The following is a 23,007-nucleotide window of genomic DNA, read 5'->3' on the forward strand; positions in this document are numbered from 1 at the left end:
GAAAACCCGGTTCACAAAGAAACGAAAACTGGCTCTTAAAGGGCCCGTGCACAAACTCACCCGTTCCAGAAAGCATCCTAAAATCACCAGAAAGAAAGGTGCACAGTGCTTTGGTGACAAGAGACTCACCTAATAGGCCCTGAGTGCATCTCGGTGAGGGGTGAGACCTCTCCAGGGACTGTGACATTGGCGGAGGCCATTGTTGTGGCCTGGTGTGAGCGTGCTGACACAGACGCCATTGGAGTTCTCCCTGAGGCCTGCTAGCCCAGGGTCTGCTCCACCCACTAGAGCACGGATTTAATCCAGCTCAGCCAGGGCAGGCAGCCCACCCTAGAGACTGGCCCCACCCAACACAAGCCCTCAGGCAACTTGTGGGCCTGCATAGATTGGTGACTGGATTCTCTGCAGCCTGGCAACTGAGCCGATTTGAGCAGGGCAGGGTATGCACAAGGAGCGGGTGGAGAGTGTGGGGTGGTGGCGGAGTGTGTGGGGCTCCCACCGTGGAGAGACTGGGTCTGCTTGGGGAGGTCGGGGCGCTCACATGGGGCAGGACTGTGTTGACTGTGTGTGGACCTGTGGGCAACAGGGCTTGTCAGCTGCAGAAGACTTGGGCTTCTCAAAGACCCACATAGGGGGTTTGCCCCACCTTCCAAAGCGTGAAACAATTGGGTGCTCCTGTGCCTGAGGCCAGCCCCACCCAGCTGCAATCCTCAGAGAGCTGACAAGAGACCTAATAGGCTAGAGGCTTACAGCAATTGTAAGGCCCTGAGCCTAACAACCTGCCACGCCTGGGGCCTACTCACTTAAAAGAAATACTGCAACATAAATGTGGTATTAGAGCTTACAGCCAACTGTGCAGGGGCTCCCCACACCTGATAAAGAGACTGAAGGGCCCACAACAACTACAAGCAGCTGAGCATTACAACAGCTGGCCAGGAGCATAACTCAGCCTCCCTGGGCGCCTATAGGGAGAGCTAATAGGCCACAATAGAAGGACACACGTAGCCCACACAGGGGCCACCCCTGGAACATTGAGAACTGAGGGAAGCACACTGGAAGCTTCCTAAGGCATCACTTACATAAGGTCACCTATCCAAGAGCAGGAGATGTAGCTGACCTACCTAATACGTAGACACAAGCACAGGGAAAGAGGCAAAATGAGGAGGCAAAAGAATACATTCCAAGTAAGGGAACAGGACAAAACCCCAGAAAAGGAACTAAGTGAAACAGAAATGAGCAACCTACCCGACAGAGAGTTCAAACTAAGAGTGTTAAGGATGCTCACTGATCTGGGGAGAAGAATAGATGAACTCAGTGAGAATGTCAACAAAGAAATGGAAGATATAAAAAAGAACCAATCAGAAATGACAAATACAATACTGGAAATGAAAAATTCATTAGAGGGACTCAAAAGCAGAGTAGAGGATACAGAAGAATGGATCTGTGAGCTGGAAGAAAGACTAGAAAAAATTACCCAAGGTGAACAGGTAAAAGAGAAAAGAGTTAAAAAGAGTGAGGACAGTCTAAGGGACCTCTGGGACAACATCAAGTGCACTAACATCCGTGTTATAGGTGTCCCGGAAGGAGAAGAGCGAGACAAGGGGGCAGAGAATCTATTTCAAGAAATAATAGATGAAAACTTCCCTAACCTAAGGAAGGAAACAGACATCCAGGTACAGGAATCACAGAGAGCCCCAAACAAGATAAACCCAAAGAGGCCCACACCAAGACACATCATAATCAAAATGTCCAGAATTAAAGATAAAGAGAGAATCCTAAAAGCCATAAGAGAATGTCAAGTTACATACAAAGGAAACCCCATAAGGCTATCAGCTGACTTCTCAGCAGAAACCTTACAGGCTAGAAGAGAATGGCACGATATATTTAAAGTGCTAAAAGGAAAAAACTTACAGCCAAGAATACTCTACCCAGCAAGGTTATCATTCCAAATGGAAGGAGAGATCAAAATTTTCCCAGATAAGCAAAAATTAAAGGAGTTTGTCACCAAGAAACCAGTGTTACAAGAAATGTTAAAGGGACTGATTTAAGGGGAAAAGAGAAGACCACAAATGGGAAAAATTATCTATTTCCATGATAAGAGGGAAATGGATACAAATGCACAAAAAAGAGGTAAGATATGATATCAAAAACATAAAAGGAGGGAGGAGGGGAGTTAAAGAGTACAGCTTTCAGACAGAGGTCAAACTAAAGTGACCATCAATTCTGTATAGAAGAAGAAAGGAACAGAGAAAGACTAGTAAAACACTGAGAAAAAGAAAAAAGTTAAAAAATGGCAGTAAGTACATACTTATCAATAGCGACTTTAAACGTCAATGGACTAAATGCTCCAATTAAAAGGCATAGGGTGGCTGACTGGATAAAAAAACAAGACCCATATATATGCTGCATAAAAGAGACACACTTCAGACCTAAAGACACTCACAAACTGAAAGTGAAGGGATGGAAAAAGATACTCCACGCAAATGGCAATGAAAAGAAAGCTGGGGTAGCAGTACTCATATCAGACAAAATAGACTTTAAAACAAAAACTGTAGGGCCGGCCCCGTGGCTTAGTGGTTAAGTGAGCGCGCTCCACTGCTGGCGACCCGGGTTCGGATCCCGGGCTCGCACCGACGAGCTGCTTCTCTGGCCATGCTGAGGCCGTGTCCCACATACAGCAACTAGAAGGATGTGCAGCTGTGACACACAGCTATCTACTGGGGCTTTGGGGGGAAAAAATAAATAAATAAAATCTTTAAAACAAAAACTGTAAAAAGAGACAAAGAAGGGCATTACATAATGATCAATGGAACAATCCAACAGGAGGATATAACACTTGTAAATATCTACGCACCCAATGTAGGTGCACCTAAATATATAAAGCAATTATTAACAGACATAAAAACAGAAATAGACAGTAACACAATAATAGTAGGGGACTTTAACACTCCACTTACACCAACGGATAGATCATCCAAACAGAAGATCAATAAGGAAACATTGGCCTTAAACGACACACTAGAACAGATGGACCTAGTAGATATATACAGAGCATTCCATCCAAAAACCGAAGAATACACGTTCTTTTCAAAGGCACATGGAACATTCTCCAGGATTGATCACATATTAGGCCACAAAACAAGTCTCCATAAATTTAAGAAGATTGAAATAATACCAAGCATCTTTTCTGACCACAACGGTATGAAACTAGAAATCAACTATAGGAAGAAAATCAGAAAAGCCACAAATACATGGAGATTAAACAAAATGCTACTGTACAACAACTGGGTTAACGAAGAAATCAAAGAAGAAATCAAAAAATACCTGGAGACAAATGAAAATGAAAATACTACATGCCAGAATTTATGGGATACAGCAAAAGCAGTTCTAAGAGGGAAGTTTATAGCGATACAGGCCTATCTCAACAAACAAGAAAAATCTCAAATAAACAATCTAACAATGCACCTAAAGGAACTGGAAAAAGAAGAACAAACAAAGCCCAAAATCAGTAGAAGAAGGGAAATAATAAAAATCAGAGCAGAAATAAATGAAATAGAGACCAAAAAAACAATAGAAAAAATTAATAAAACCAAGAGCTGGTTCTTTGAAAAGATCAACAAAATAGACAAACCTTTAGCTAGACTCACCAAGAAAAAAAGAGAGAAGGCACAAATAAGTAAAATCAGAAATGAAAGAGGAGAGGTTACAACAGACACCTCAGAAATACAAAAGATTATAAGACAATACTATGAAAAGCTATATGCCAACCAATTCGACAATCTGGAAGAAATGGATAAATTCTTAGAATCATACAACCTTTAAAACTGGATCAAGAAGAAGTAGAGAATTTGAATAGACCAATCACCAGTAAGGAGATTGAAACAGTAATCAAAAACCTCCCCAAAAATAAAAGTCCAGGACCAGACGGCTTTCCTGGTGAATTCTACCAAACATTCAAAGAAGACTTAATACCTATCCTTCTCAAACTCTTCCAAAAAATTGAGGAGCGGGGGAAGCTCCCTAACTCATTCTACGAAGCTGAAATTACCCTAATACCAAAACCAGACAAGGACAACACAGAAAAAGAAAATTACAGGCCAATATCACTGATGAACATCGATGCGAAAATCCTCAACAAAATACTAGCAAATCACATACAACAATACGTTAAAAAGATTATACACCATGATCAAGTGGGATTTACTCCAGGGATGCAGGGATGGTTTAACATTCGCAAATCAATCAACGTAATACTCCACATTAATAAAATGAAGATCAAAAATCACATGATCATCTCAATAGATGCAGAGAAAGCATTTGACAAGATACAGCATCCATTTATGATAAAAACTCTGAATAAAATGGGTATAGAAGGAAAGTACCTCCACATAATAAAGACCATATATGAGAAACCCACAGCTAATATCATCCTCAATGGTGAAAAACTGAAAGCCATCCCTCTAAGAACAGGAACCAGACAAGGATGCCCACTGTCACCACTCCTATTTAACATAGTACTGGAAGTCCTAGCCAGAGCAATCAGGCAAGAGAAAGAAATAAAAGGGATCCAAATTGGAAAGGAAGAAGTGAAACTGTCACTATTTGCAGATGACATGATTTTATATATAGAAAACCCTAAAGAATCCACCAGAAAACTTTTAGAAGTAATAAACGAATATGGTAAAGTTGCAGGATACAAAATCAACATACAAAAATCAGTTGCATTTCTGTACACTAACAAGGAAGTAGCAGAAAGAGAAATTAAGAATACCATCCCATTTACAATTGCAACAAAAAGAATAAAATACCTAGGAATAAACTTAACCAAAGAGGTGAAAGATCTGTACACCAAAAACTATAAAACATTGCTGAAAGAAATTGAAGAAGACACAAAGAAATGGAAAGATATTCCGTGCTCTTCGATTGGAAGAATTAACATAGTTAAGATGTCCATACTTCCTAAAGCCATCTATAGATTCAATGCAATCCCTATCAAAGTTCCAACAACATTTTTCACAGAAATAGAACAAAGAATCCTAGAATTTATATGGAACAACAAAAGACCCCGAATAGCTAAAAGAATCCTGAGAAAAAAGAATAAAGCTGGAGGTATCACACTCCCTGATTTCAAAATATACTACAAAGCTGTAGTAACCAAAACAGCATGGTACTGGCACAAAAACAGACACACAGATCAATGGAATAGAATTGAAAGCCCAGAAATAAACCCACACATCTATGGACAGCTAATCTTTGACAAAGGAGCGAAGAACATACAATGGGGAAAAGAAAGTCTCTTCAACAAATGGTGTTGGGAAAACTGGATAGCCACATGCAAAAAAATGAAAGTAGACCCTTACCTTACACCATGCACAAAAATTAACTCCAAATGGATTAAAGACTTGAATGTAAGACCTGAAACTGTGAAACTTCTAGAAGAAAACATAGGCAGTTCGCTCTTCCACATCGGTCTTAGCAACATCTTTTCAAACACCACATCTGACCGGGCAAGAGAAACAATAGAAAAAATAAACAAATGGGACTACATCAAACTAAAAAGCTTCTGCACAGCAAAGGAACCCATCAACAAAACGAAAAGACAACCTAACAATTGGGAGAAGATATTTGCAAACCATACATCTGATAAGGGCTTAATCTCCAAAATATAGAAAGAACTGATGCATCTCAACAACAAAAAAACTACCAACCCAATTAAAAAACGGGCAAAAGACCTGAACAGACATTTCTCCAAAGAAGATATACAGATGGCCAACAGACACATGAAAAGATGTTCAAAATCACTAACTATCAGGGAAATGCAAATCAAAACTACAATGAGATATCACCTCACGCCCATCAGAATGGCTATAATTAACAAGACAGGAAACAATATGTGTTGGAGAGGATGTGGAGAAAAGGGAACTCTCATACACTGCTGGTGGGAGTGCAAACTGGTGCAGCCACTATGGAAAACAGTATGGAGATTCCTCAAAAAATCAAGGATAGAACTACCATATGATCCAGCTATTCCACTGCTGGGTATTTATCCAAAGAACTCTAAAACACCAATTTGCAAAGGTACATGCATCCCTGTGTTCATTGCAGCGCTATTCACAATAGCCAAGACTTGGAAGCAACCTAAGTGCCCGTCAAGGGACGAATGGATAAAGAAGATGTGGTATATATACACAATGGAATACTACTCAGCCATAAGAAACGATGAAATCCAGCCATTTGTGACAACATGGATGGACATTGAGGGTATCATGCAAAGTGAAATAAGTCAGAGGGAGAAGGTCAAATACTGTATGATTTCCTTCATTAAGTAGTAGATAATAACAACAATAAACAAACACATAGGGACAGAGAGTGGATTGGTGGTTACCAGAGGGGAAAGGGGGAGGGAGGAGGGTGAAAGAGATAATTCGGCACATGTGTGTGGTGATGGGTTGTAATTAGTATTTTGGTGGTGAACATGATGTAGTGCATGCAGAAATAGAAGTACAATGATGTACACCTGAAATTTTTACAATGTTATAAACCAATGTTACTGCAATAAACAAAAAATTAAAAAAAAAAAAAAGCTGTACACTCTGTGAGTCTGAGCCATGATCATCTTGCTCATCCTTATATTTCCAGGATTCAGTATATTGCCTGGCAAATGGTAGGTATTTAACATATATGCATGAGCTGAATGCATACAGAAAAGAATAAATGATGTGTGAACTAAATGAATGAAAAATGAACAAAAGAAAAAATGAGGAAGATAAGCTTTTCTAAATCAGTTGTGTTACTCAAACTAAAAGTTTTAACTCTTGTAGACTAATGAACAAATTACAAAAACAATAATCATAGTAATTACTGTTTATTGAGCCACAAACATGTGCCAAATCAATGTATATAGTATTTTATCCAGCACTTAGCATGGCGCCTGGCATCAATCTATATATATACCTTGAATGACTGAATATTAGACCGATAACATCCCAGAAATGCAGTTACTATTATTTTTCCTATTTTATACACGGGGAAACTGATATTCAGTGAAGAACTTCCATAACATCACACAACAGCACTTTTGATTGGAAACATTGTGAGTTTTCAGTTATGTCCAAGTTTTCTAACATTTCTAAATATAATCACACTTTTTTCTCTCCCACAGTAAAGCTTATATATAACTTCAATATATGATTATTTGAAAATAGACCTACTCTGGGATGAAACAATTGATTCCCCCTCCTCCTTGCACACACAAGTTGGTCCCTGAGTAATCTTTAGGAGTGCTACAAGTTTATAGAGGGCATGTAGTATTTCACTGGCTCAGGGCTGGGGGTCTCTGGAAGTTAATGGTATGGTAAATTTGGGGCTCTGCATCTAGACAGTTGCTACATTAGGACTATGCAGAAGTAGATTACAGTTCTGAGATGAACTTAGTTTCTTCCTACTTTAGGCAGTGCATTCTATGTGATGTTGTGGTCAAGAGAAAAGCTTTAGAAACTGCTAGATCTAAATTCATAACTTAGCTTGATAATCCAAAAAAGTAGAGCTTACTTAAGATGATGTCTTTATGTAGGTTTTTATTTTGGGAAGTGGCCTTAAGAACAGGAATGAGGGACTGAAAGAGGAAATGAGGGCAAGTCAATCAAAGTGTACATTATTCCTGCAGGCAACTGGGAATTGATTTGCCTGGGGTCTCTCTAAAAGGATAGGTAGCGTGCTAAGTAGCATATATTTTGAATAGTTTTTGTCTGCATTTTATTCATGGCAGTATTGTTTGTTTGATTTATTCTCTGGAAATGAATGCCATCTTTAAACTTCCTTATAGAATCCTAGGCCATAATATTTAATCAAAATTCAATTAATACTTGATTCAAAATTAATTAAATAAGTAATGTCCTCTTTTGATTTCTAAGGAGAAAGAAAAAAAGAGGGACAGAGAAACTAAAATAAAATACCTGGATTTTAGTTCTTTTCTTCGCAGGGCTTCACAGTCTACGTGAACTCGGCCTTTTACAAGAATTAAATTTAGTGAAAATTTAATAGCAAAAGTGGACATAATTCTGGCATTTGTCCATATGCGGATACTGTGAATAATCACGTCCACTCACAGAATGATTTGTGCCCACATGTTCCATTATTGCATATGGGAGTCAATTCCATTTTTCTTGACCGGAGGAAGCTACCTGTGAAATAGAATAGATGGCTCAGACTGGAGAAATTTTCTTTTGCCCATTTCTCCACCTATCAAAAAAGCAGGAAGTAGCAATTCTGTGTAATGTATTGTAAATAGTTAAGACTGCCCTTTGGAAAACGATGCTTCAAACGAGCATTTGCAGATTGCTGTTAAAACCAAAAGGATGAATTATATCCTTTACTGCACATAATGAAGCAAGCAGATTGGTATGAGGATTTAGGACAATCTTCCAGTGAGTATAATGTTTTGGCCAATTTGAATGGGATTTAGAAAAGCACCAGGTATAACTTTGGAGATTTTAATTGAATGAAGAATTATGAAGGGAATGGGAGAGTGAGAGTTGTATCCTCATGCAATCCTTCTTCTTGGAGGACAGACCCAGATAATGACGTACAAATCCTAGACTTAGAACTTGGCCCTGCCTCACCCTCTTCTTGGATAAGACCCAGATCCCTTCTTTGTGAGCCAACCTGTGTGTGTCCTTATCATACAAAATTGGGATACTCTAGCACTAAAGGATCCTTGCAGACTATCTGATTCAAGAATTCCAAATTTGAATATCTTTGGGGGTCAAACAGATAAAATGAATGAGTAAAGAGGTTAAGCATAAACTAATAAAGATGAATAAATGAAATGAATAAAGCATAAAGCATATGACCATTCAGGATCCTGATATCTTTAAATCAAATTTTCTTCCTGGACTAGTAGTTTGAGTTTTATGAGGTCTACATTTCCCTGATGCTGAATGGCCATAATTGTACCATGGCTTTTTGGGGTTTTGATTTAAACCAGCGGTTCTCAAAACTTTTGATCTCAGGGGCCAGCCCAGTGGCTTAGTGGTTAAGTTTGCACACTCTGCTTTGGCGGCCCAGGGTTTGGGGGTTTGGATCCCAGGTGCAGACCAACATACCGCTCACCAAGCCATGCTGTGGCGGCATACTATATACAAAATAGAGGAAGATTGGCTCAGATGTTAGCTCAGGAACAATCTTCCTCAAGCAAAAGGAGGAAGGTTGGCAATAGATGTTAGCTCAGGGCCAATCTTCCTCACTGAAAAAAAAAGAGAAAGAAAGAAAGAAAAAAACCTTTTGATCTCAACACACCTTTACAAATTTAAAACCTCTGATGATCCCAAAGAGCTTCTGTTTACACGGTTTATATTTATTGATATTCATCATATTATAATTTAAAACCTATAAATGTATAAAATAACAATTTTTAAATCATTAATAATTACTTTTTTATATGAACAATATATTTTATGAAAAATAATTTTATATTTCAAAAAATACATTTAATATGATGAGTGGCATTTGTTTATATTTTTGCAAATTTCTTTAATATGTAGCCTCAAAAGAGACAGCTGAATTCTCATATCTGCTTCTGTACTTAACCTTTTGCACTATCACATATCATGTTGCCCCTTGAAAGCTTCCACTGTATACTCATGAGAGAATGAGAGTCAAAAAGGCAAATATTTTCTCAGTATTATTATGAAAATAGTTTTGAAGCTCACAGATCCCCTGAAAGGATCTTGGGGACCTCCAGGAATCCCTAGACTACACTCAGAAATGTTTTTGGAAATCAATAGTCTATCCTGGCCATTCTATTTTACCCCTATAAGTGGGTTTAGTTGTTCTTTAATAGGATTGCAGTATTCCATATCTGACATCTAAAATGCAATGTAAGCAATTCATGACATGCCAATGGGGGTAACTATAGGTGTCTGAAATTTGAATTATTTTGGGTTAGGTCAGAAAGAAGTATTAGTAAGGCAAATATGGTCGCATTTTAAATGATTATGGGATGTGGGATGTGGGAATGGATAGATTTTGGAGACTTAAAGATGTGTCTAGACCTAGAGAAACTAGCGTAAGGAGACTTTTGTTTTTTGTTTTAGATTTTCTTTGTTTTTTTAAGGCTTTGAATCACGTAGTCAATCCTGTGTGTCAATCAGCACAATCAAAGCATTGTTCTAAGGTTCTTGAAACAAGAATGTACTCTATGTAGTTAATTTAAGGACTTGGAAAACTGAGGAGAGTGCTAGAACCTGTAAAAGTCACATATAAATTGCACATTGGACATTGGCCAGAATTGCTGGCTGAAGCTGCACACAAGTATACATCCATGTATATTTTTTATTCCTTTTTTGCCAATGGTTATAAGGGTATATGCTGACACATACTGCCTGCTGGCATTATTACCATAAAAAGAAATACAGTGTCCAAGTAACAATATATTTGACCTCCTTGGTTAATATTCAAAGTGATGGTCAAGAAGGTTATAAGCAAACATCAGCTTTCTTTCACACCTCTTAGCTCATTCTGCAAATTAATAACATCATCTTGGGAGCATTCGAGACCCCGGATAATGAACGTTAACAGCAGTTCCTGTTGGCTGCATCCGAGGATGCATTTATTTTTCTCATTATCTTACACACAATCTTTTAGCTATTGTCTGCCACTGCTGCTCACTCAGGAAGCCACAGAAAGTGCTAAAGATGTCAAGAAGCAATAAGCCTCATTTATTTTTATGGTCTTCATCAGCATTTTTTTTTCTTTCCTCTCTTTCACTTTTTTTTTTTTTAAACTTAGAGGCCTATAATAGAATCTGCTGATTAGAATCAGAACCGTATCTAAGTATAGATATGAAAGATCTTTTCTGAAGGTGATGGGCAATGGAAGGGCACTATACCCATATGATACTTCTGGCAGATACTGAATCTAAAGTCAATTAATGGGTATTTTTTCTTTCCTTTCTGGCTGTGTTCTAGATATTTCACAATTGATTAAAACTGAAAGCAAGTATATAATAGACTTGGATGAATGAAAAGTAAGTGGATTAAAATATTACCAGCAGGAATATGCAGGAAAATATTATATGCAAATGACTAGAAAGCAAAATATACTATATCCCTTTAGCTATTAAAATATTATCCTTAATTTCTTTTCACGTTTCATTAGAAAAATAAAATGAAAGCAAATGATCACCATAAGGAAAAATGCAATGAGATAAAATATAATCTCATGTTGGAGTGGGAACCTTTCTGAGCTCATCGGTGGACATGCCTGGACATGTAGGCTATGGAGCTGGAATGGACTTATAGTTCAAGGAACCTCTTTCCTGTAATAACAGAACATGCAGCCAGGGACACACATTAGAGGTCATTTTCGGAAAGAGAAACAAATCCAGATGTAGACAAAAAGTTGGAACTTGATTGTCAGTCCAAGGAGCTAAAGGGACAGTGGGAAGATACTAACTTCAAAATGATGAAGAGATCATAAAAGCAAATCATTTGAGTTGTTGATGTAGGTAGAAAAATGAGAAGACTTGAAGAGTATCTCAGGTACGTTGGAGGTTTAGGATTAGCAATCTCTCAGTGAAGGTGATGGTAAAGGCAAGTTTGAAGTTTTTAAAACATTAACTGCTCAAATCAAAGCAAGTAGGTGCTGGTGAATATTATTAACTACCAATTACATTCAGTTTCTTTTCACTATCACTCTTTCTATCATGTGTCTGGATTAACTCAGAAACTGACTGAGCGTGATGCTGGTGGTTTTGGGATATGAGATATTTCTGAAGGAGTTGGAGAAGAGGTGGTGGGTGCTGTGGAGAGGGGAGGCAGGTGCTACTAAGAAAGATAAGAACTGACCAAAAGAGAGTACTGAGGGCAAAAAATCAAGGATAGAACTACCATATGATCCAGCTGTTCCACTGCTGGGTATTTATCCAAAGAGCTTGAAAACACCAATTTGTAAAGGTACATGCACCCCTGTGTTCCTTGCAGCATTATTCACAATAGCCAAGACTTGGAAGCAACCTAAGTGCCCATCAAGGGACGAATGGATAAAGAAGCTGTGGTATATATACACAATGGAATACTACTCAGCCATAAGAAACGATGAAATCTAGCCATTTGTGACAACATGGATGGACATTGAGGGTATTATGCAAAGTGAAATAAGTCAGAGGGAGAAGGTCAAATACTGTATGATTTCCTTCATTAAGTAGTAGATAATAACAACAATAAACAAACACATAAGGACAGAGACTGGATTGGTGGTTACCAGAAGGGAAGGGGGGAAGGAGGAGGGTGAAAGGGATAATTCAATTCGGTACATGTGTGTGGTGATGGGTTGTAATTAGTATTTTGGTGGTGAACATGATGTAATCTATGCAGAAATAGAAGTATAATGATGTACACCTGAAATTTTTACAATGTTATAAACCAATGTTACTGCAATAAACAAAAAATTAAAAAAAAAGAAAAAAAAAAATGCAGACCTGGGGCCAGCCGGTGGCACAAGAGGTTAAGTGCACGTGCTGCGCTGCTGCGGCCCGGGGTTCAACGGCCCGGATCCCGGGCGGGCACCAACGCACCGCTTGTCAAGCCATGCTGTGGCGGTGTCCCATATAAAGTGGAGGAAGGTGGCCATGGATGTTAGCCCAGGGCCAGTCTTCCTTAGCAAAAAGAGGAGGATTGGCCGATGTTAGCTCAGGGCCAATCTTCCTCACCAAAAAAAAAAAAAAAAAAGAATGCAGACTTCCCCCTTTGTTGGGGACATTTTGAAAGCTCGACCTATACCACTGCCATCTTCCCACTTCTCTGTTGTGATTGGCTACTTGATCCTTGCTCTGATTAGCTGGTTTTTATCCATTATCAAATTATTCTAGGCTGTCTTGAATAGCTATGGTCAGCTAAGGCTGAATTTATTGCAGTTTGATCCCCTGTGTTCTGATTTATGCTGTCCCTGATCTAAAAGTCCCAGATGCCAGGGATGGGAAACAGAGCAGTGAGTCCAGGAATGTGAGGAACTCAGCAGAGTTTACAGATTTCCAAAACCAGAGGAAAATCTTAAAGCTGAAGACTTCAAAGAGCTATCTTTATAAAAACCTATTGCAAATAAAATATTCTAAGAAGTCATGGAAGAGTTGCAGTCACTTTTACAATAGTAGAGTTTCCATTCCAGTCCCTACCTAGACCCCTCCTCTGCACTAGCACCATCAACATGCACTTGCAGATTGCAATTCTAAGATCTTTGTGGTTGAAAGGCAAACACAGAGGGTCAAGACAAGGACAATGGGAAAGAGATGTCTTCAAAACAAAATCAATTATACAACTCTTCAAACATGTTTTGCTTCTTAAGGCCTCAGTGAATATCATCAAGAGGTACACTAGGAGGAGTCACTATCTGACAATCTATCTTCAAAGAAAGTTTATAGTCCTCAGTGAGCTTTAAAATCCATAGGAGTTCAGAATTTTTATGCTGGTTTTTATAAGAAGATAGTAGAATCATGAATGCTAAGAAAGTTTTTATGGTAAGAAGCATATTACTTGGGTTATAATCAAATATTCACTGTAGTAGGTAAGAAAATAAACTAAGCAAAAAGAACTAAAAAGTATTACCAGCCTACTATGTCTCAGTCACCATGGTAGATTTACATAATGCACAACTGGCCTATCAGGGAAGTATTGCTATTAAAAATAAAAATACAAGCCATGACATTGAAAACCTTAATATTTAAATGGAGATCAAGACATATTTGTAAAATGGAAAGAAATATTTGGTATGAATTATAATTGAAGTCATAGCAAATTTTATGAGAGAATTAAATGGAGACTTCCTGTAAGAGGTAGCATAGTGACATTTATTCATTCAACAAACATTTATCGAGTACCTTCTGTGTGCCTGATGCTGTCTTTACTTATGGAGATAGAGCAAGGATCTTGACCGACAATGTCTTTGATGCTATATCTTATAAAGAAGCTTCCATCTCCATAGCATTTTCTAAAAAGGCAGTTTACTCAGAGTGAGGCATAGAGTGCATAAATTTGAAAAAAGAGTAGTGTGGAGTAAGAATGGATAATTAGTGGATTTTAAAAGTCATGAGGTAATGAAGCCAATAGAACTCCTTCAAGGCTCTGTTTTAATGGTGTCCCTAACATTTCTGCATTTCATGAAGAAACTCTGTTGTCTACATGGAAGTTGCATGGGAATTTCTCATTAGCATTCATAAAATATTAGTAGTAAATCCTCTTAATACTTCTACCACTAATACACTACATGTAATTGATCTCCAAGCTGCTTATCATCTCAGCGCTTGACATTAACCTTTTTCTTGTACTTGTTCATGTTATGCAGGGCCTGGAAACATGACTGTATAAAATCATATAAAATATTCTGAATCAACATGTAATATGATGAAGTACAATTAAAATACTACTAGACAAAAGTTCTAGTCAAGACTTTGATGCTAGCTATCTCCATAGCCCTGGTCAGGTCATTAACCCTTGCATCTCTTGGCTACAAAATGAGGATAGTATTACCTATTTGCCTTCTTCCCAGGGTTAGTATAGATTTCAATGAGTCTTTGACAAGTAAACAGAACAAAACAAACAAAAAGTCATTCAGCGATGTGCCATAATTTACGTTATTACGTGACTAACAACTCCCTGAAGTGTAAAGAGTGCAATATTATAAACTACCTCTAATTTGTCGCTTCCCCATGGTTTAAGATGACATCCACTCTATTGAACACAGTATACAGTGTTCATTTCAGATTCTAGGTAATGTTTGTGATGGTGAGATCAGCAGGTGATAGACAGTGAGTCACTTCCTGAGGTAGGTTGATAATACAGGCTGCTATTACCAAGTATGATAGTGTATGGCCCTGCAGAGATAAGCTGTCATCTTAAAAATGTTAATGACCCCAGTTGAACAGAGAAGCCTCAGAAGACTTATAAAGCAAGTCTCCAGTATAAGGGAGATAGCTTTAATAACTTAGAGGAAAGAAAAACGGTAGGGAATGTGAAGAAAGAATTTTAGGGATAGAAGGAACTATGGATACTTCCTCATCCGATCTTAACATTAAACTTGGGAAAACAGTTGTTACAGAGGAGTTGAGTCACTTGCACAAGGCCATCCACCTAGGCGTTATCCAAATTGGAACCAGAATTCATTTTTCTTAATACTTCATCCACTGCCCTTGCCCTTTCCCCCAGTTTACATGTTTTTGTGACTGTGATTATTGAAAGAAAAGTTGTGTCTAATTTTTCTTTCTGCTCATATTTAAAACCTTATTATATTTGGGTCAATTTCCCTTCCCCTCACAGTTTGCAACCTGCACACTTTGTAATCCTGTAAATTTAGTGTCATTTGGCATTTCTATTAATATGCCATTTACTCCACCATTCCAGATCTTTACTAAAAATGTTAAATAAGACCAGACCTAGCATTTGTTACTTTTCGTTTATAAGCTTTTCCTCAATTCTAATCTGACTGATTTTCTTGTCATCTAAGCTCATTTAAAACAAATTTGCAAGTAAAATATCATCAGACATAGTATCAGATGTTTTGCTAATGACTAAATATATCACATTTTCCCTTCTATCCATTAATTTTGAGAATTTATCAAAGGAAGGAACTCAGCTTGTCTGCCATGAATTTTCATTTACAAACTCCTGCTGCTCTATGTCTACAAGATTCTCTCTTTAGTTGTTCTGAGTTGTTCAACTAGTTTGTAAAATAATTCCATCCATTTTTTTATTATGTAGAATTTCCCTCTACACATCACTGACAAAAAATTGGGGGTAGGGGTGGGAGTAGCACCCTATTGGTATGTGAAATTCCTAAATAAAACACCAGACATCAAAAGGCTTGATCTTCTTAATCAAACATAGCGTAGATTCTTGGTGGAACTCTGGTCTTTCAGTTCAAGGTACTGAGTCCATTATTATGGATTATGAGGGATTGTGGACTAGGTAAATATTTATAAATCACCTCTCCTATCAATTCTGTATCTTATTATGTCTTCCAGCCTGACTGAGTTCTCTCTGTTACCATTACTTCCTGGGTTTAGAACCTTACTATCTCTTAGTTGGACTTTTCTAACAATTTCTAACCCATCTCTTCTACCATGTCTACACCCTCTGATCACACCTCCTCAGCATCACCTGCTGCATTACCAAAAAATATTGGTCATTTATGTTCCATTAATTATTTCTCATTTTCTGTAGTGTTAAGTTTAAACTTCTTAACAAGGCATACAAGGCTCTTTACCTTATGCCTCCAAGCTCTCTCTCCCTGAACACCAAACTCCTCATTCTTTTCCAAACCTGTTGTTCCCTATCACTCAACGCCTTCACATGGACCCATAATGTCCTTTCTTTCCTCTCCACCCAGTGACCTACACTTCATCCTCCATGACCCTGCTCTTTGCATCTAAGTGAAGTCTTTTTCAACCCCTTCGGGCAGTTGGGAATGTCTCCGTTTGATGCCATAAGTACATTGATAATTTTACTCTCACATACTCCTTTTATTGTGTCGTAGTGATTTGTAACAGAACTCTGAGCTCCTTTAGGACAGACACTGTTTCTTCCTTACCATGCTTGCCCTGTTTGCCAACATAGACTGAGCATTAAACATTTGTTGAATTACTATATGAATGCTGTAAAAATTTTTAAACATGGAATTATACTGCATTTAGAAATGGACACTTCCCCGGTACTGATGTTTTTTATTCTTGTAGTTCATTTTCGCATTTGCCATCCCAAGATACAACATGTTGCCTTATCTATAAACATAGTGCTACTTACTTTGAATAGTGAAAATATTCTTATATAGCTTACAAAATCAAGCCCCAAAACATTTGTTAGAAAAATCTTGTATAATTTCTTTTACCCTCTCTTCATCAGTAAAAGTGCTAGGATGCTTCACTCTTCTTAAATTTAAATTTAACTTTATAATTTCCCTAATGAGTGTCTAGCATAAATCCCAAAGCTATTAGCTTTCTCTGGTACATTAGTGATCATTACCAAGTTTCCAGAATATTTTATTTTCTTCTTGTTCTACACAGTCTCCCTTTGCTAGGATCTTAAATTGATTTGTGTGACCTTGTTTGTCTGTCCAATCCTTTCCAGCTCTAATATCTTTCAGACACTTAAGACCTTCAGCCTGCAGGATCAGCCTTACTTAGCGTATAAGTTATTCCTGAGCATGCCGGGTCCCACTGGCCATTGGTGTCTGAAATTGATTTTGCTGCTCGTAATTCAATACCCATTAGGGCTGATGTGAACATTCCTGATCTCCCCACAACCACAAATCTACAAGCTACAGCCATTTCAAGTTCATGGCATTTTCTTATCTGGAACTAGAGTCAAATCCTGAGCCAATTTTCAGTTTTTTCTTCTTAAGGTGGTGTCCCCTCCAAATTGTATGCTGAAACCTAATACTCAATGTGATGGTATTCGGAGGTGGGGCCTTTGGTAGGTGATTGGGTCATAAGGGTGGAGCCCTCGTGAATGGGATTAGTGCCTTTATAAAAGAGACCCAAAGAGCTCCCTCGTCCCTTCTATCATGCGAGGGCACAGGGAGAAGAAAGCTATCTATGAACCAGGAAGGAGGCTCTCACCAGATGCTGAATCTGCCAGTACTTTGATCTTTGACCTCCTAACCTCCAGAACTGTGAGAAATAAATTTCTACTGTTTATAAGTTACTCGGCCTATGGTGTTCTGTTATAACAGCCCAAACTGACTGAAACAGATGGGCAACTCAGTTTTTATATTTTTTGTACTCACCAGATGGGGTCTGATTCATGCAAGACAGGTCCTCCCTGTCTACTAATAATAATGTCTTACATTTGGGAGGGGTATAGAGTCCATAAGTTCTTTTGTATATAGTATTCTACTCAGTTCACACAATTCAGTGAGAAAGGCAGAGTATCAAAAAGAAGGACCTAGTGGTTCAATTATTTCCTAACTGAGTGAGGAATTCTCTATAAACTCAGTGCCTTAGTGGTGGGTCCCGCAGTTAGTCTTCCTGCCTAAACATGACAACTAGTGTATTCCAGTTGCTCTGGTCAGATAACCGGGAGTCATTCTTGACTTCTCCTTTTTCCTATACATCTAGTTAGTTACTAGGTCATCAATTCCATCTCTAAAATATCCTTCATCTGTCCATCATTCTGCATTTGGTCCAAGCCACCATCATCTTTCCCCCAGCCTCTTCAAAATATATGTCGTCTCAGTCCTCCTTCATATCCTACCCTCTCTGATTCTTTCTGCACATGATAGCCAGAATAATTTTTCTTAAACGCAAATCTGATTATGTCACATCCTCTTTAAAATCATTCATTGGGTGCCATTGTCCTTGGGATCAAACACAAACTCCTTAACTAGGTATTGTAGAGTTTTCTCCCAATTTTACTTCTTCAACACATCTTGAAACAACTTCCTTGTTTCTTTCTTTCAATCCTGTTCTAGGCATTCCAAATATTCCTTCAGCCCCTCAGTCGTGCCTGCTTTCTCTCATCGCTGAGTCTTCATACATCCTTTCCCTTTATCTGAAACATGTCTCTCTACCTTCTTCCCCTTCTCGATAAATACTTACTTCTTGCTTTTCAGATCTCATCTTAACGAGTCTTCTTCCTATGAAGTTGGCTCTGACCTCCTGGATTAGGTTTGCTCACCACAGCCATCTGCAGTGTCTCATATTTCATTGTTTTCATCTTTTAATGGTTTATTCCCCACTAGATTATATGTTCTGGGATATAACTGGGCAAATAAGACCTTCTTTGTCTTATTTACCATTTGCGACCCAGTGTCTAACACATAATTGGAACTCCTTAAATACTGGCTGTTATTGAAAGACTTCTATCTTCATCTCCTCGTACCTCAGTCTCCCATATGGCTCATGGCTACCTGTCTACTCTGACACTCAGAGTCTCCCATCATCTCTGCTCTAACCCCAAACAAAAGGAAGCTTAGTCATTCTCTTTCGTGTCCTGTAAAAGGGGAGACGATTTGGACAAAATGTTCGTAAAATGCTTCTAACACTTTATCCTTACAATAATGATAGGCCAATTTCAGGCTAGCTGTGACTCATTCTGCGATTTTGGTTATTTGTCTTTATCTGAACTCTAGAGAAAGATCTATACATTACCCTGTCAAATCTGAATGCAAAAATTCTCACTCTGTCTATATATGTGTACATTGTACCCCTTGTTTAAGTAGTATTTTTTTCCTAATCTTCTAAGAGAAAAAAGTGACAGACATTTCAGAATTCTATTTTTATTTTCCATGAGTACCCTTCTCTCTCTGTTTCATTGTTACCACCAAATCTGCTATCAAATGGAATATTAAGGTGGGTTAGTGATTTGATAAATGAATATGAAGTGATTTTAGGTTTCTGAGTTACAATTAAAGTGCCATTTAACCACACTGCATAGTTCTTAAAAGAGAACAAGGTATTTGAATGTGAGGTAAAAATGAAATTACTCAACTGACACCTAATTCTCAGGAATTTCTCCTTAACTTTCTTGATAACAGTCCCATGTTTGCTGATTCTGACTCAGGCCCTTTGAGCTGAAGTTTCAACTACTTCTTTTACTTCTGTATATATATCACTCTCAAAAATTCAGTTTGAGATTAACATTGGAAATTTCCTTAGCTGTTCTTTGTGAGAAGAACCTCTGTTTTCTTTGTTCACTTTGGAGTAGAAATCTGGGAAATCATTTTTAAAAGAATGGATCTTTGAAGCATGATCTAAAATGGATCCACTAGGGCAGGCTTTTTAATTGTGTTCATGGAATGTGGGTGTGGCCTAGCTTAACAATAGAAATCCTTCAAGAGCTGTGGAATTCTCTTGTTACACTACTGCTGATTGTAGAGTTATGCTTAGAAGAACTAATGCTTAGAAGTATTACACAGAGTACCTAATTGAACCCTCTTAACAGCCTGTGAAGGCTGTCAACCTTTAACTCAGTGGTTCTCAACCTTTCTACACTTGGGAATCACTTGGGGAAGTTTAAAAATACAAACGCCTGTGCCCTAATTCCAGGGATTATGATTTAATTGGTTTCAGATAAGGCCTGGGCATCCAGATTTTTAAAAGCTCCCCAAGAGATTCTAATGAAAACTCAAGGTTGAGACACATTGCTTTAACTTTATTAACTTAGAGCTGGAGTCAGTGATGCCTGCTAAATGCAGGCTTAGTCCCATCCATCCAGTGACTGAGTCAAGCAGAACCAGCGCAGGAAATAAAGTAAAAGTCACAGCCCACCAGTTGATATAGCTTAGAAGTAGCTTTGTTGCTGCTGTGGTCTAAATGTTTATATCCCCCCAAAATTTATATGTTGTAACCTAACCCCAAAGGTTATGGTATTAGGTGCTGGGGTCTTTGGGAGGTGATTAGGTCATGAGTGCAGAGCCTTCATGGATTGATTAGTAACCTTATATAAGAGACCTGAGAGAGCTCCCTTGCCCCCTTTTGCCATGTGAGGATACAAGGAGAATTCGAGGCCCCTCACCTGCTTTTGGTATAGCAGCCTGAACAGACTAAGACAGTTGCCATATTACTTTACATTATTCGTAGATGAAAATACAGACTTCTTACTAAGGCACACAAGGCCAGGCATAAGCTGCTTACATTTCCAAATACATCTCATGCCATCTTCTCCACTCATTATGCATCAGCCACGCTGATTTCTATCTGTTTCTTAGAGAGTGCACTTTCTCATTCTTAGTTGCCCATGATTTTCTTTGCTGGGAATACTGGTTCATTCTCGTCCTTTGGATATTAGTTCAGATGTCATGTCTTCAAAGTAGTCTTCTGTCAATTGGCTTTACACAATTACACTTTACCTTATTACTTTATTTTGATTTTTAACACTATAAATAATGTGATTTTCTTGTTTATTTACTTACTATTTTATTGTGTGTCTTTCCCACCATACTGTAAGTTTCATGAGACCAGATTCTTGCCTGTTTTGCTCATCATGTATCCCAGCACCATGTCTGTCACATAGTAGAAACAATAAAATGTTTGATTAATTGGTAGATTTATTAAATGAATGGATGAATGAACAAATGAATGAATGAAAAGTGGAATGAATAGATCAGCTTATAAAATTTCTAAGGTGTCTGAGTCATAGCCTCTTTCAACTCTATCCTGATAGTGTCTATGTCTACATTTTAATCTCTCTCTCCAACCATCCATCCACTTCCCATCCATCCACTCATTTTTTATTTCCTTATTCATGGATCAGATGTAGCATCATGTGCTAAGAAAAACAAATATATATACAGTTTTATATATATATAAATTTTTCATAAATTTTCAGAAGCACCTCTGTATTCCCCTGTTAGTTAAAACCCATGGCCAAAGATAACCACTCTTCGAACATTTGCTTAACCATAGATTAGCTTTGCCTATATTTGCATTTTATGAAAATTAAACCATACCGAATACATTATTTTATATTTCACTTCATTATTCAACGTTACATTTTTGACATTCATTCTTCTTATTGAATTTAAAATACTTTGTTCACTCATTTTTATCGCTTGCATTCAAGTAACATATAAATCTATTACAACTTATCCATCCCACTAATGATGGGCATTGAGTTGCTTCAGTATTTGGCTGTTAGGAATAGTGCCTCTATGATCATATTTGTACATGCTTTTGGCATCTGTATACATTTCGGTTGGATATAGACACATACTTAGGAGTGAAATTGTTGGCCAGAGAACATGCATAGATTCAGTTTTAGTAAATAGTGCCAAACAATTTTTCAAATTGACGACACCATTTTACACTCTATGGGAAAAGTGAGCAAGTCACTGTTGTTCTACATTTTTACCACCACTTGACAACGTCAAATATAAATATTTAAAAATTATTATATTATATTTTATTTTTATAGTTATTATAAACTATAATAATATAGTTATATAAAACTATAATATTTAATATTAAATTAAATATTCATAGTAAATAAATTTTAATTTATTAAATATCTATAAATACAAATTTTATTTTATTACCTGTTTATAAATAGTAAGTATATAAAAACAAATATAACATTTAACATATATTATAATTTTTAAATTCTCTGGTAGTTATTGGTATCTCATTTTTGTTTCATTTGTAGTTCTCTTACGATAAATAAGGGCCCTTTTCACATATTTGCGGTCATTTGGATGTCCTCTTCTGTGAAGTGCCTGCTTAAGTCATGAGACCATTTTTAATTGGATTATCTCTCTTTTTCTTAATGATATGTAGCTCTTATATATTCTAGACATGAATTTTTTGTCAGGTAAAAACAGTAAAATATATTCTCTTAGTCTGTGGCTTGTTCTTTTAATTTGTGTGTGTGTGTGTGTGTGTGTGTGTGTGTGTGTGTGTGAGGAAGATCAGCCCTGAGCTAACATCCAATGCCAATCCTCTTCTTTTTGCTGAGGAAGATTGGCCCTGGGCTAATCCATTCCCATCTTCCTCTACCTTATACAGGACGCCACCACAGCATGGCTTGACAAGCGGAGGGCCGATGGGCGCCCAGGATCCCAACCTGCGAACCCCAGCTGCTGAAGCGGAGCTCGAGCACTTAACTGCTGCGCCACTGGGCTGGCCCTGTTCTTTTACTCTTTTAAAAGTGTCTTTTGATCAACCTAGCTTTAGTGAGGAAAATTTCATTGTGGTCTTTCCCAGGGTATTCGATATTTTTTATATGATTTGAAATGGTATTTAAAAGTTTTTCATTTCCTAATTGTTGCTGATAAATAGAAATGTAATTTTATGCAGCAGCCTTGCTAAATTTACATTTTAATTGTACGTGTTTGTTTATAGATACTTCATAATTTTCAAGGTATACTGTTGTCTGCATATAATAATATTCTTATTTCTTCCTTTCCAATCCTAACATGTTTTATTTACTTATTTATTTAATTGTCTTATTGTGCCAATGATGCACTACAGTATTAGAAAGAAATGGTGATAGCGGCCCTCTCTGTCTTATTCTTTCTTTCAGGGGA

General features: G+C 37.7%; 1 long non-coding RNA gene across 6 annotated transcripts in view; it reads right to left on the reverse strand.

Annotated features, from left to right (window-relative positions):
* LOC147916645 (uncharacterized) overlaps positions 1–23,007 on the reverse strand; it is a 1,218,588-nt gene that overhangs the window by 1,136,062 nt on the left and 59,519 nt on the right. For 5 of the 6 annotated variants that reach the window (XR_015552703.1, XR_015552704.1, XR_015552699.1 and 2 more), the window contains exon 1: positions 130–287. The exons of the other annotated variant lie outside the window; for it this stretch is intronic. This is a non-coding gene — a long non-coding RNA (uncharacterized LOC147916645). Of the gene's footprint in view, positions 1–129; positions 288–23,007 lie in introns of those variants that run through there. 6 annotated transcript variants of the gene reach the window in all.

The sequence above is a fragment of the Ceratotherium simum genome, chromosome 7, assembly GCF_057802395.1.
Source record: "Ceratotherium simum simum isolate JZ-2026a chromosome 7, ASM5780239v1, whole genome shotgun sequence".
NCBI classification, from domain to species: domain Eukaryota; kingdom Metazoa; phylum Chordata; class Mammalia; order Perissodactyla; family Rhinocerotidae; genus Ceratotherium; species Ceratotherium simum.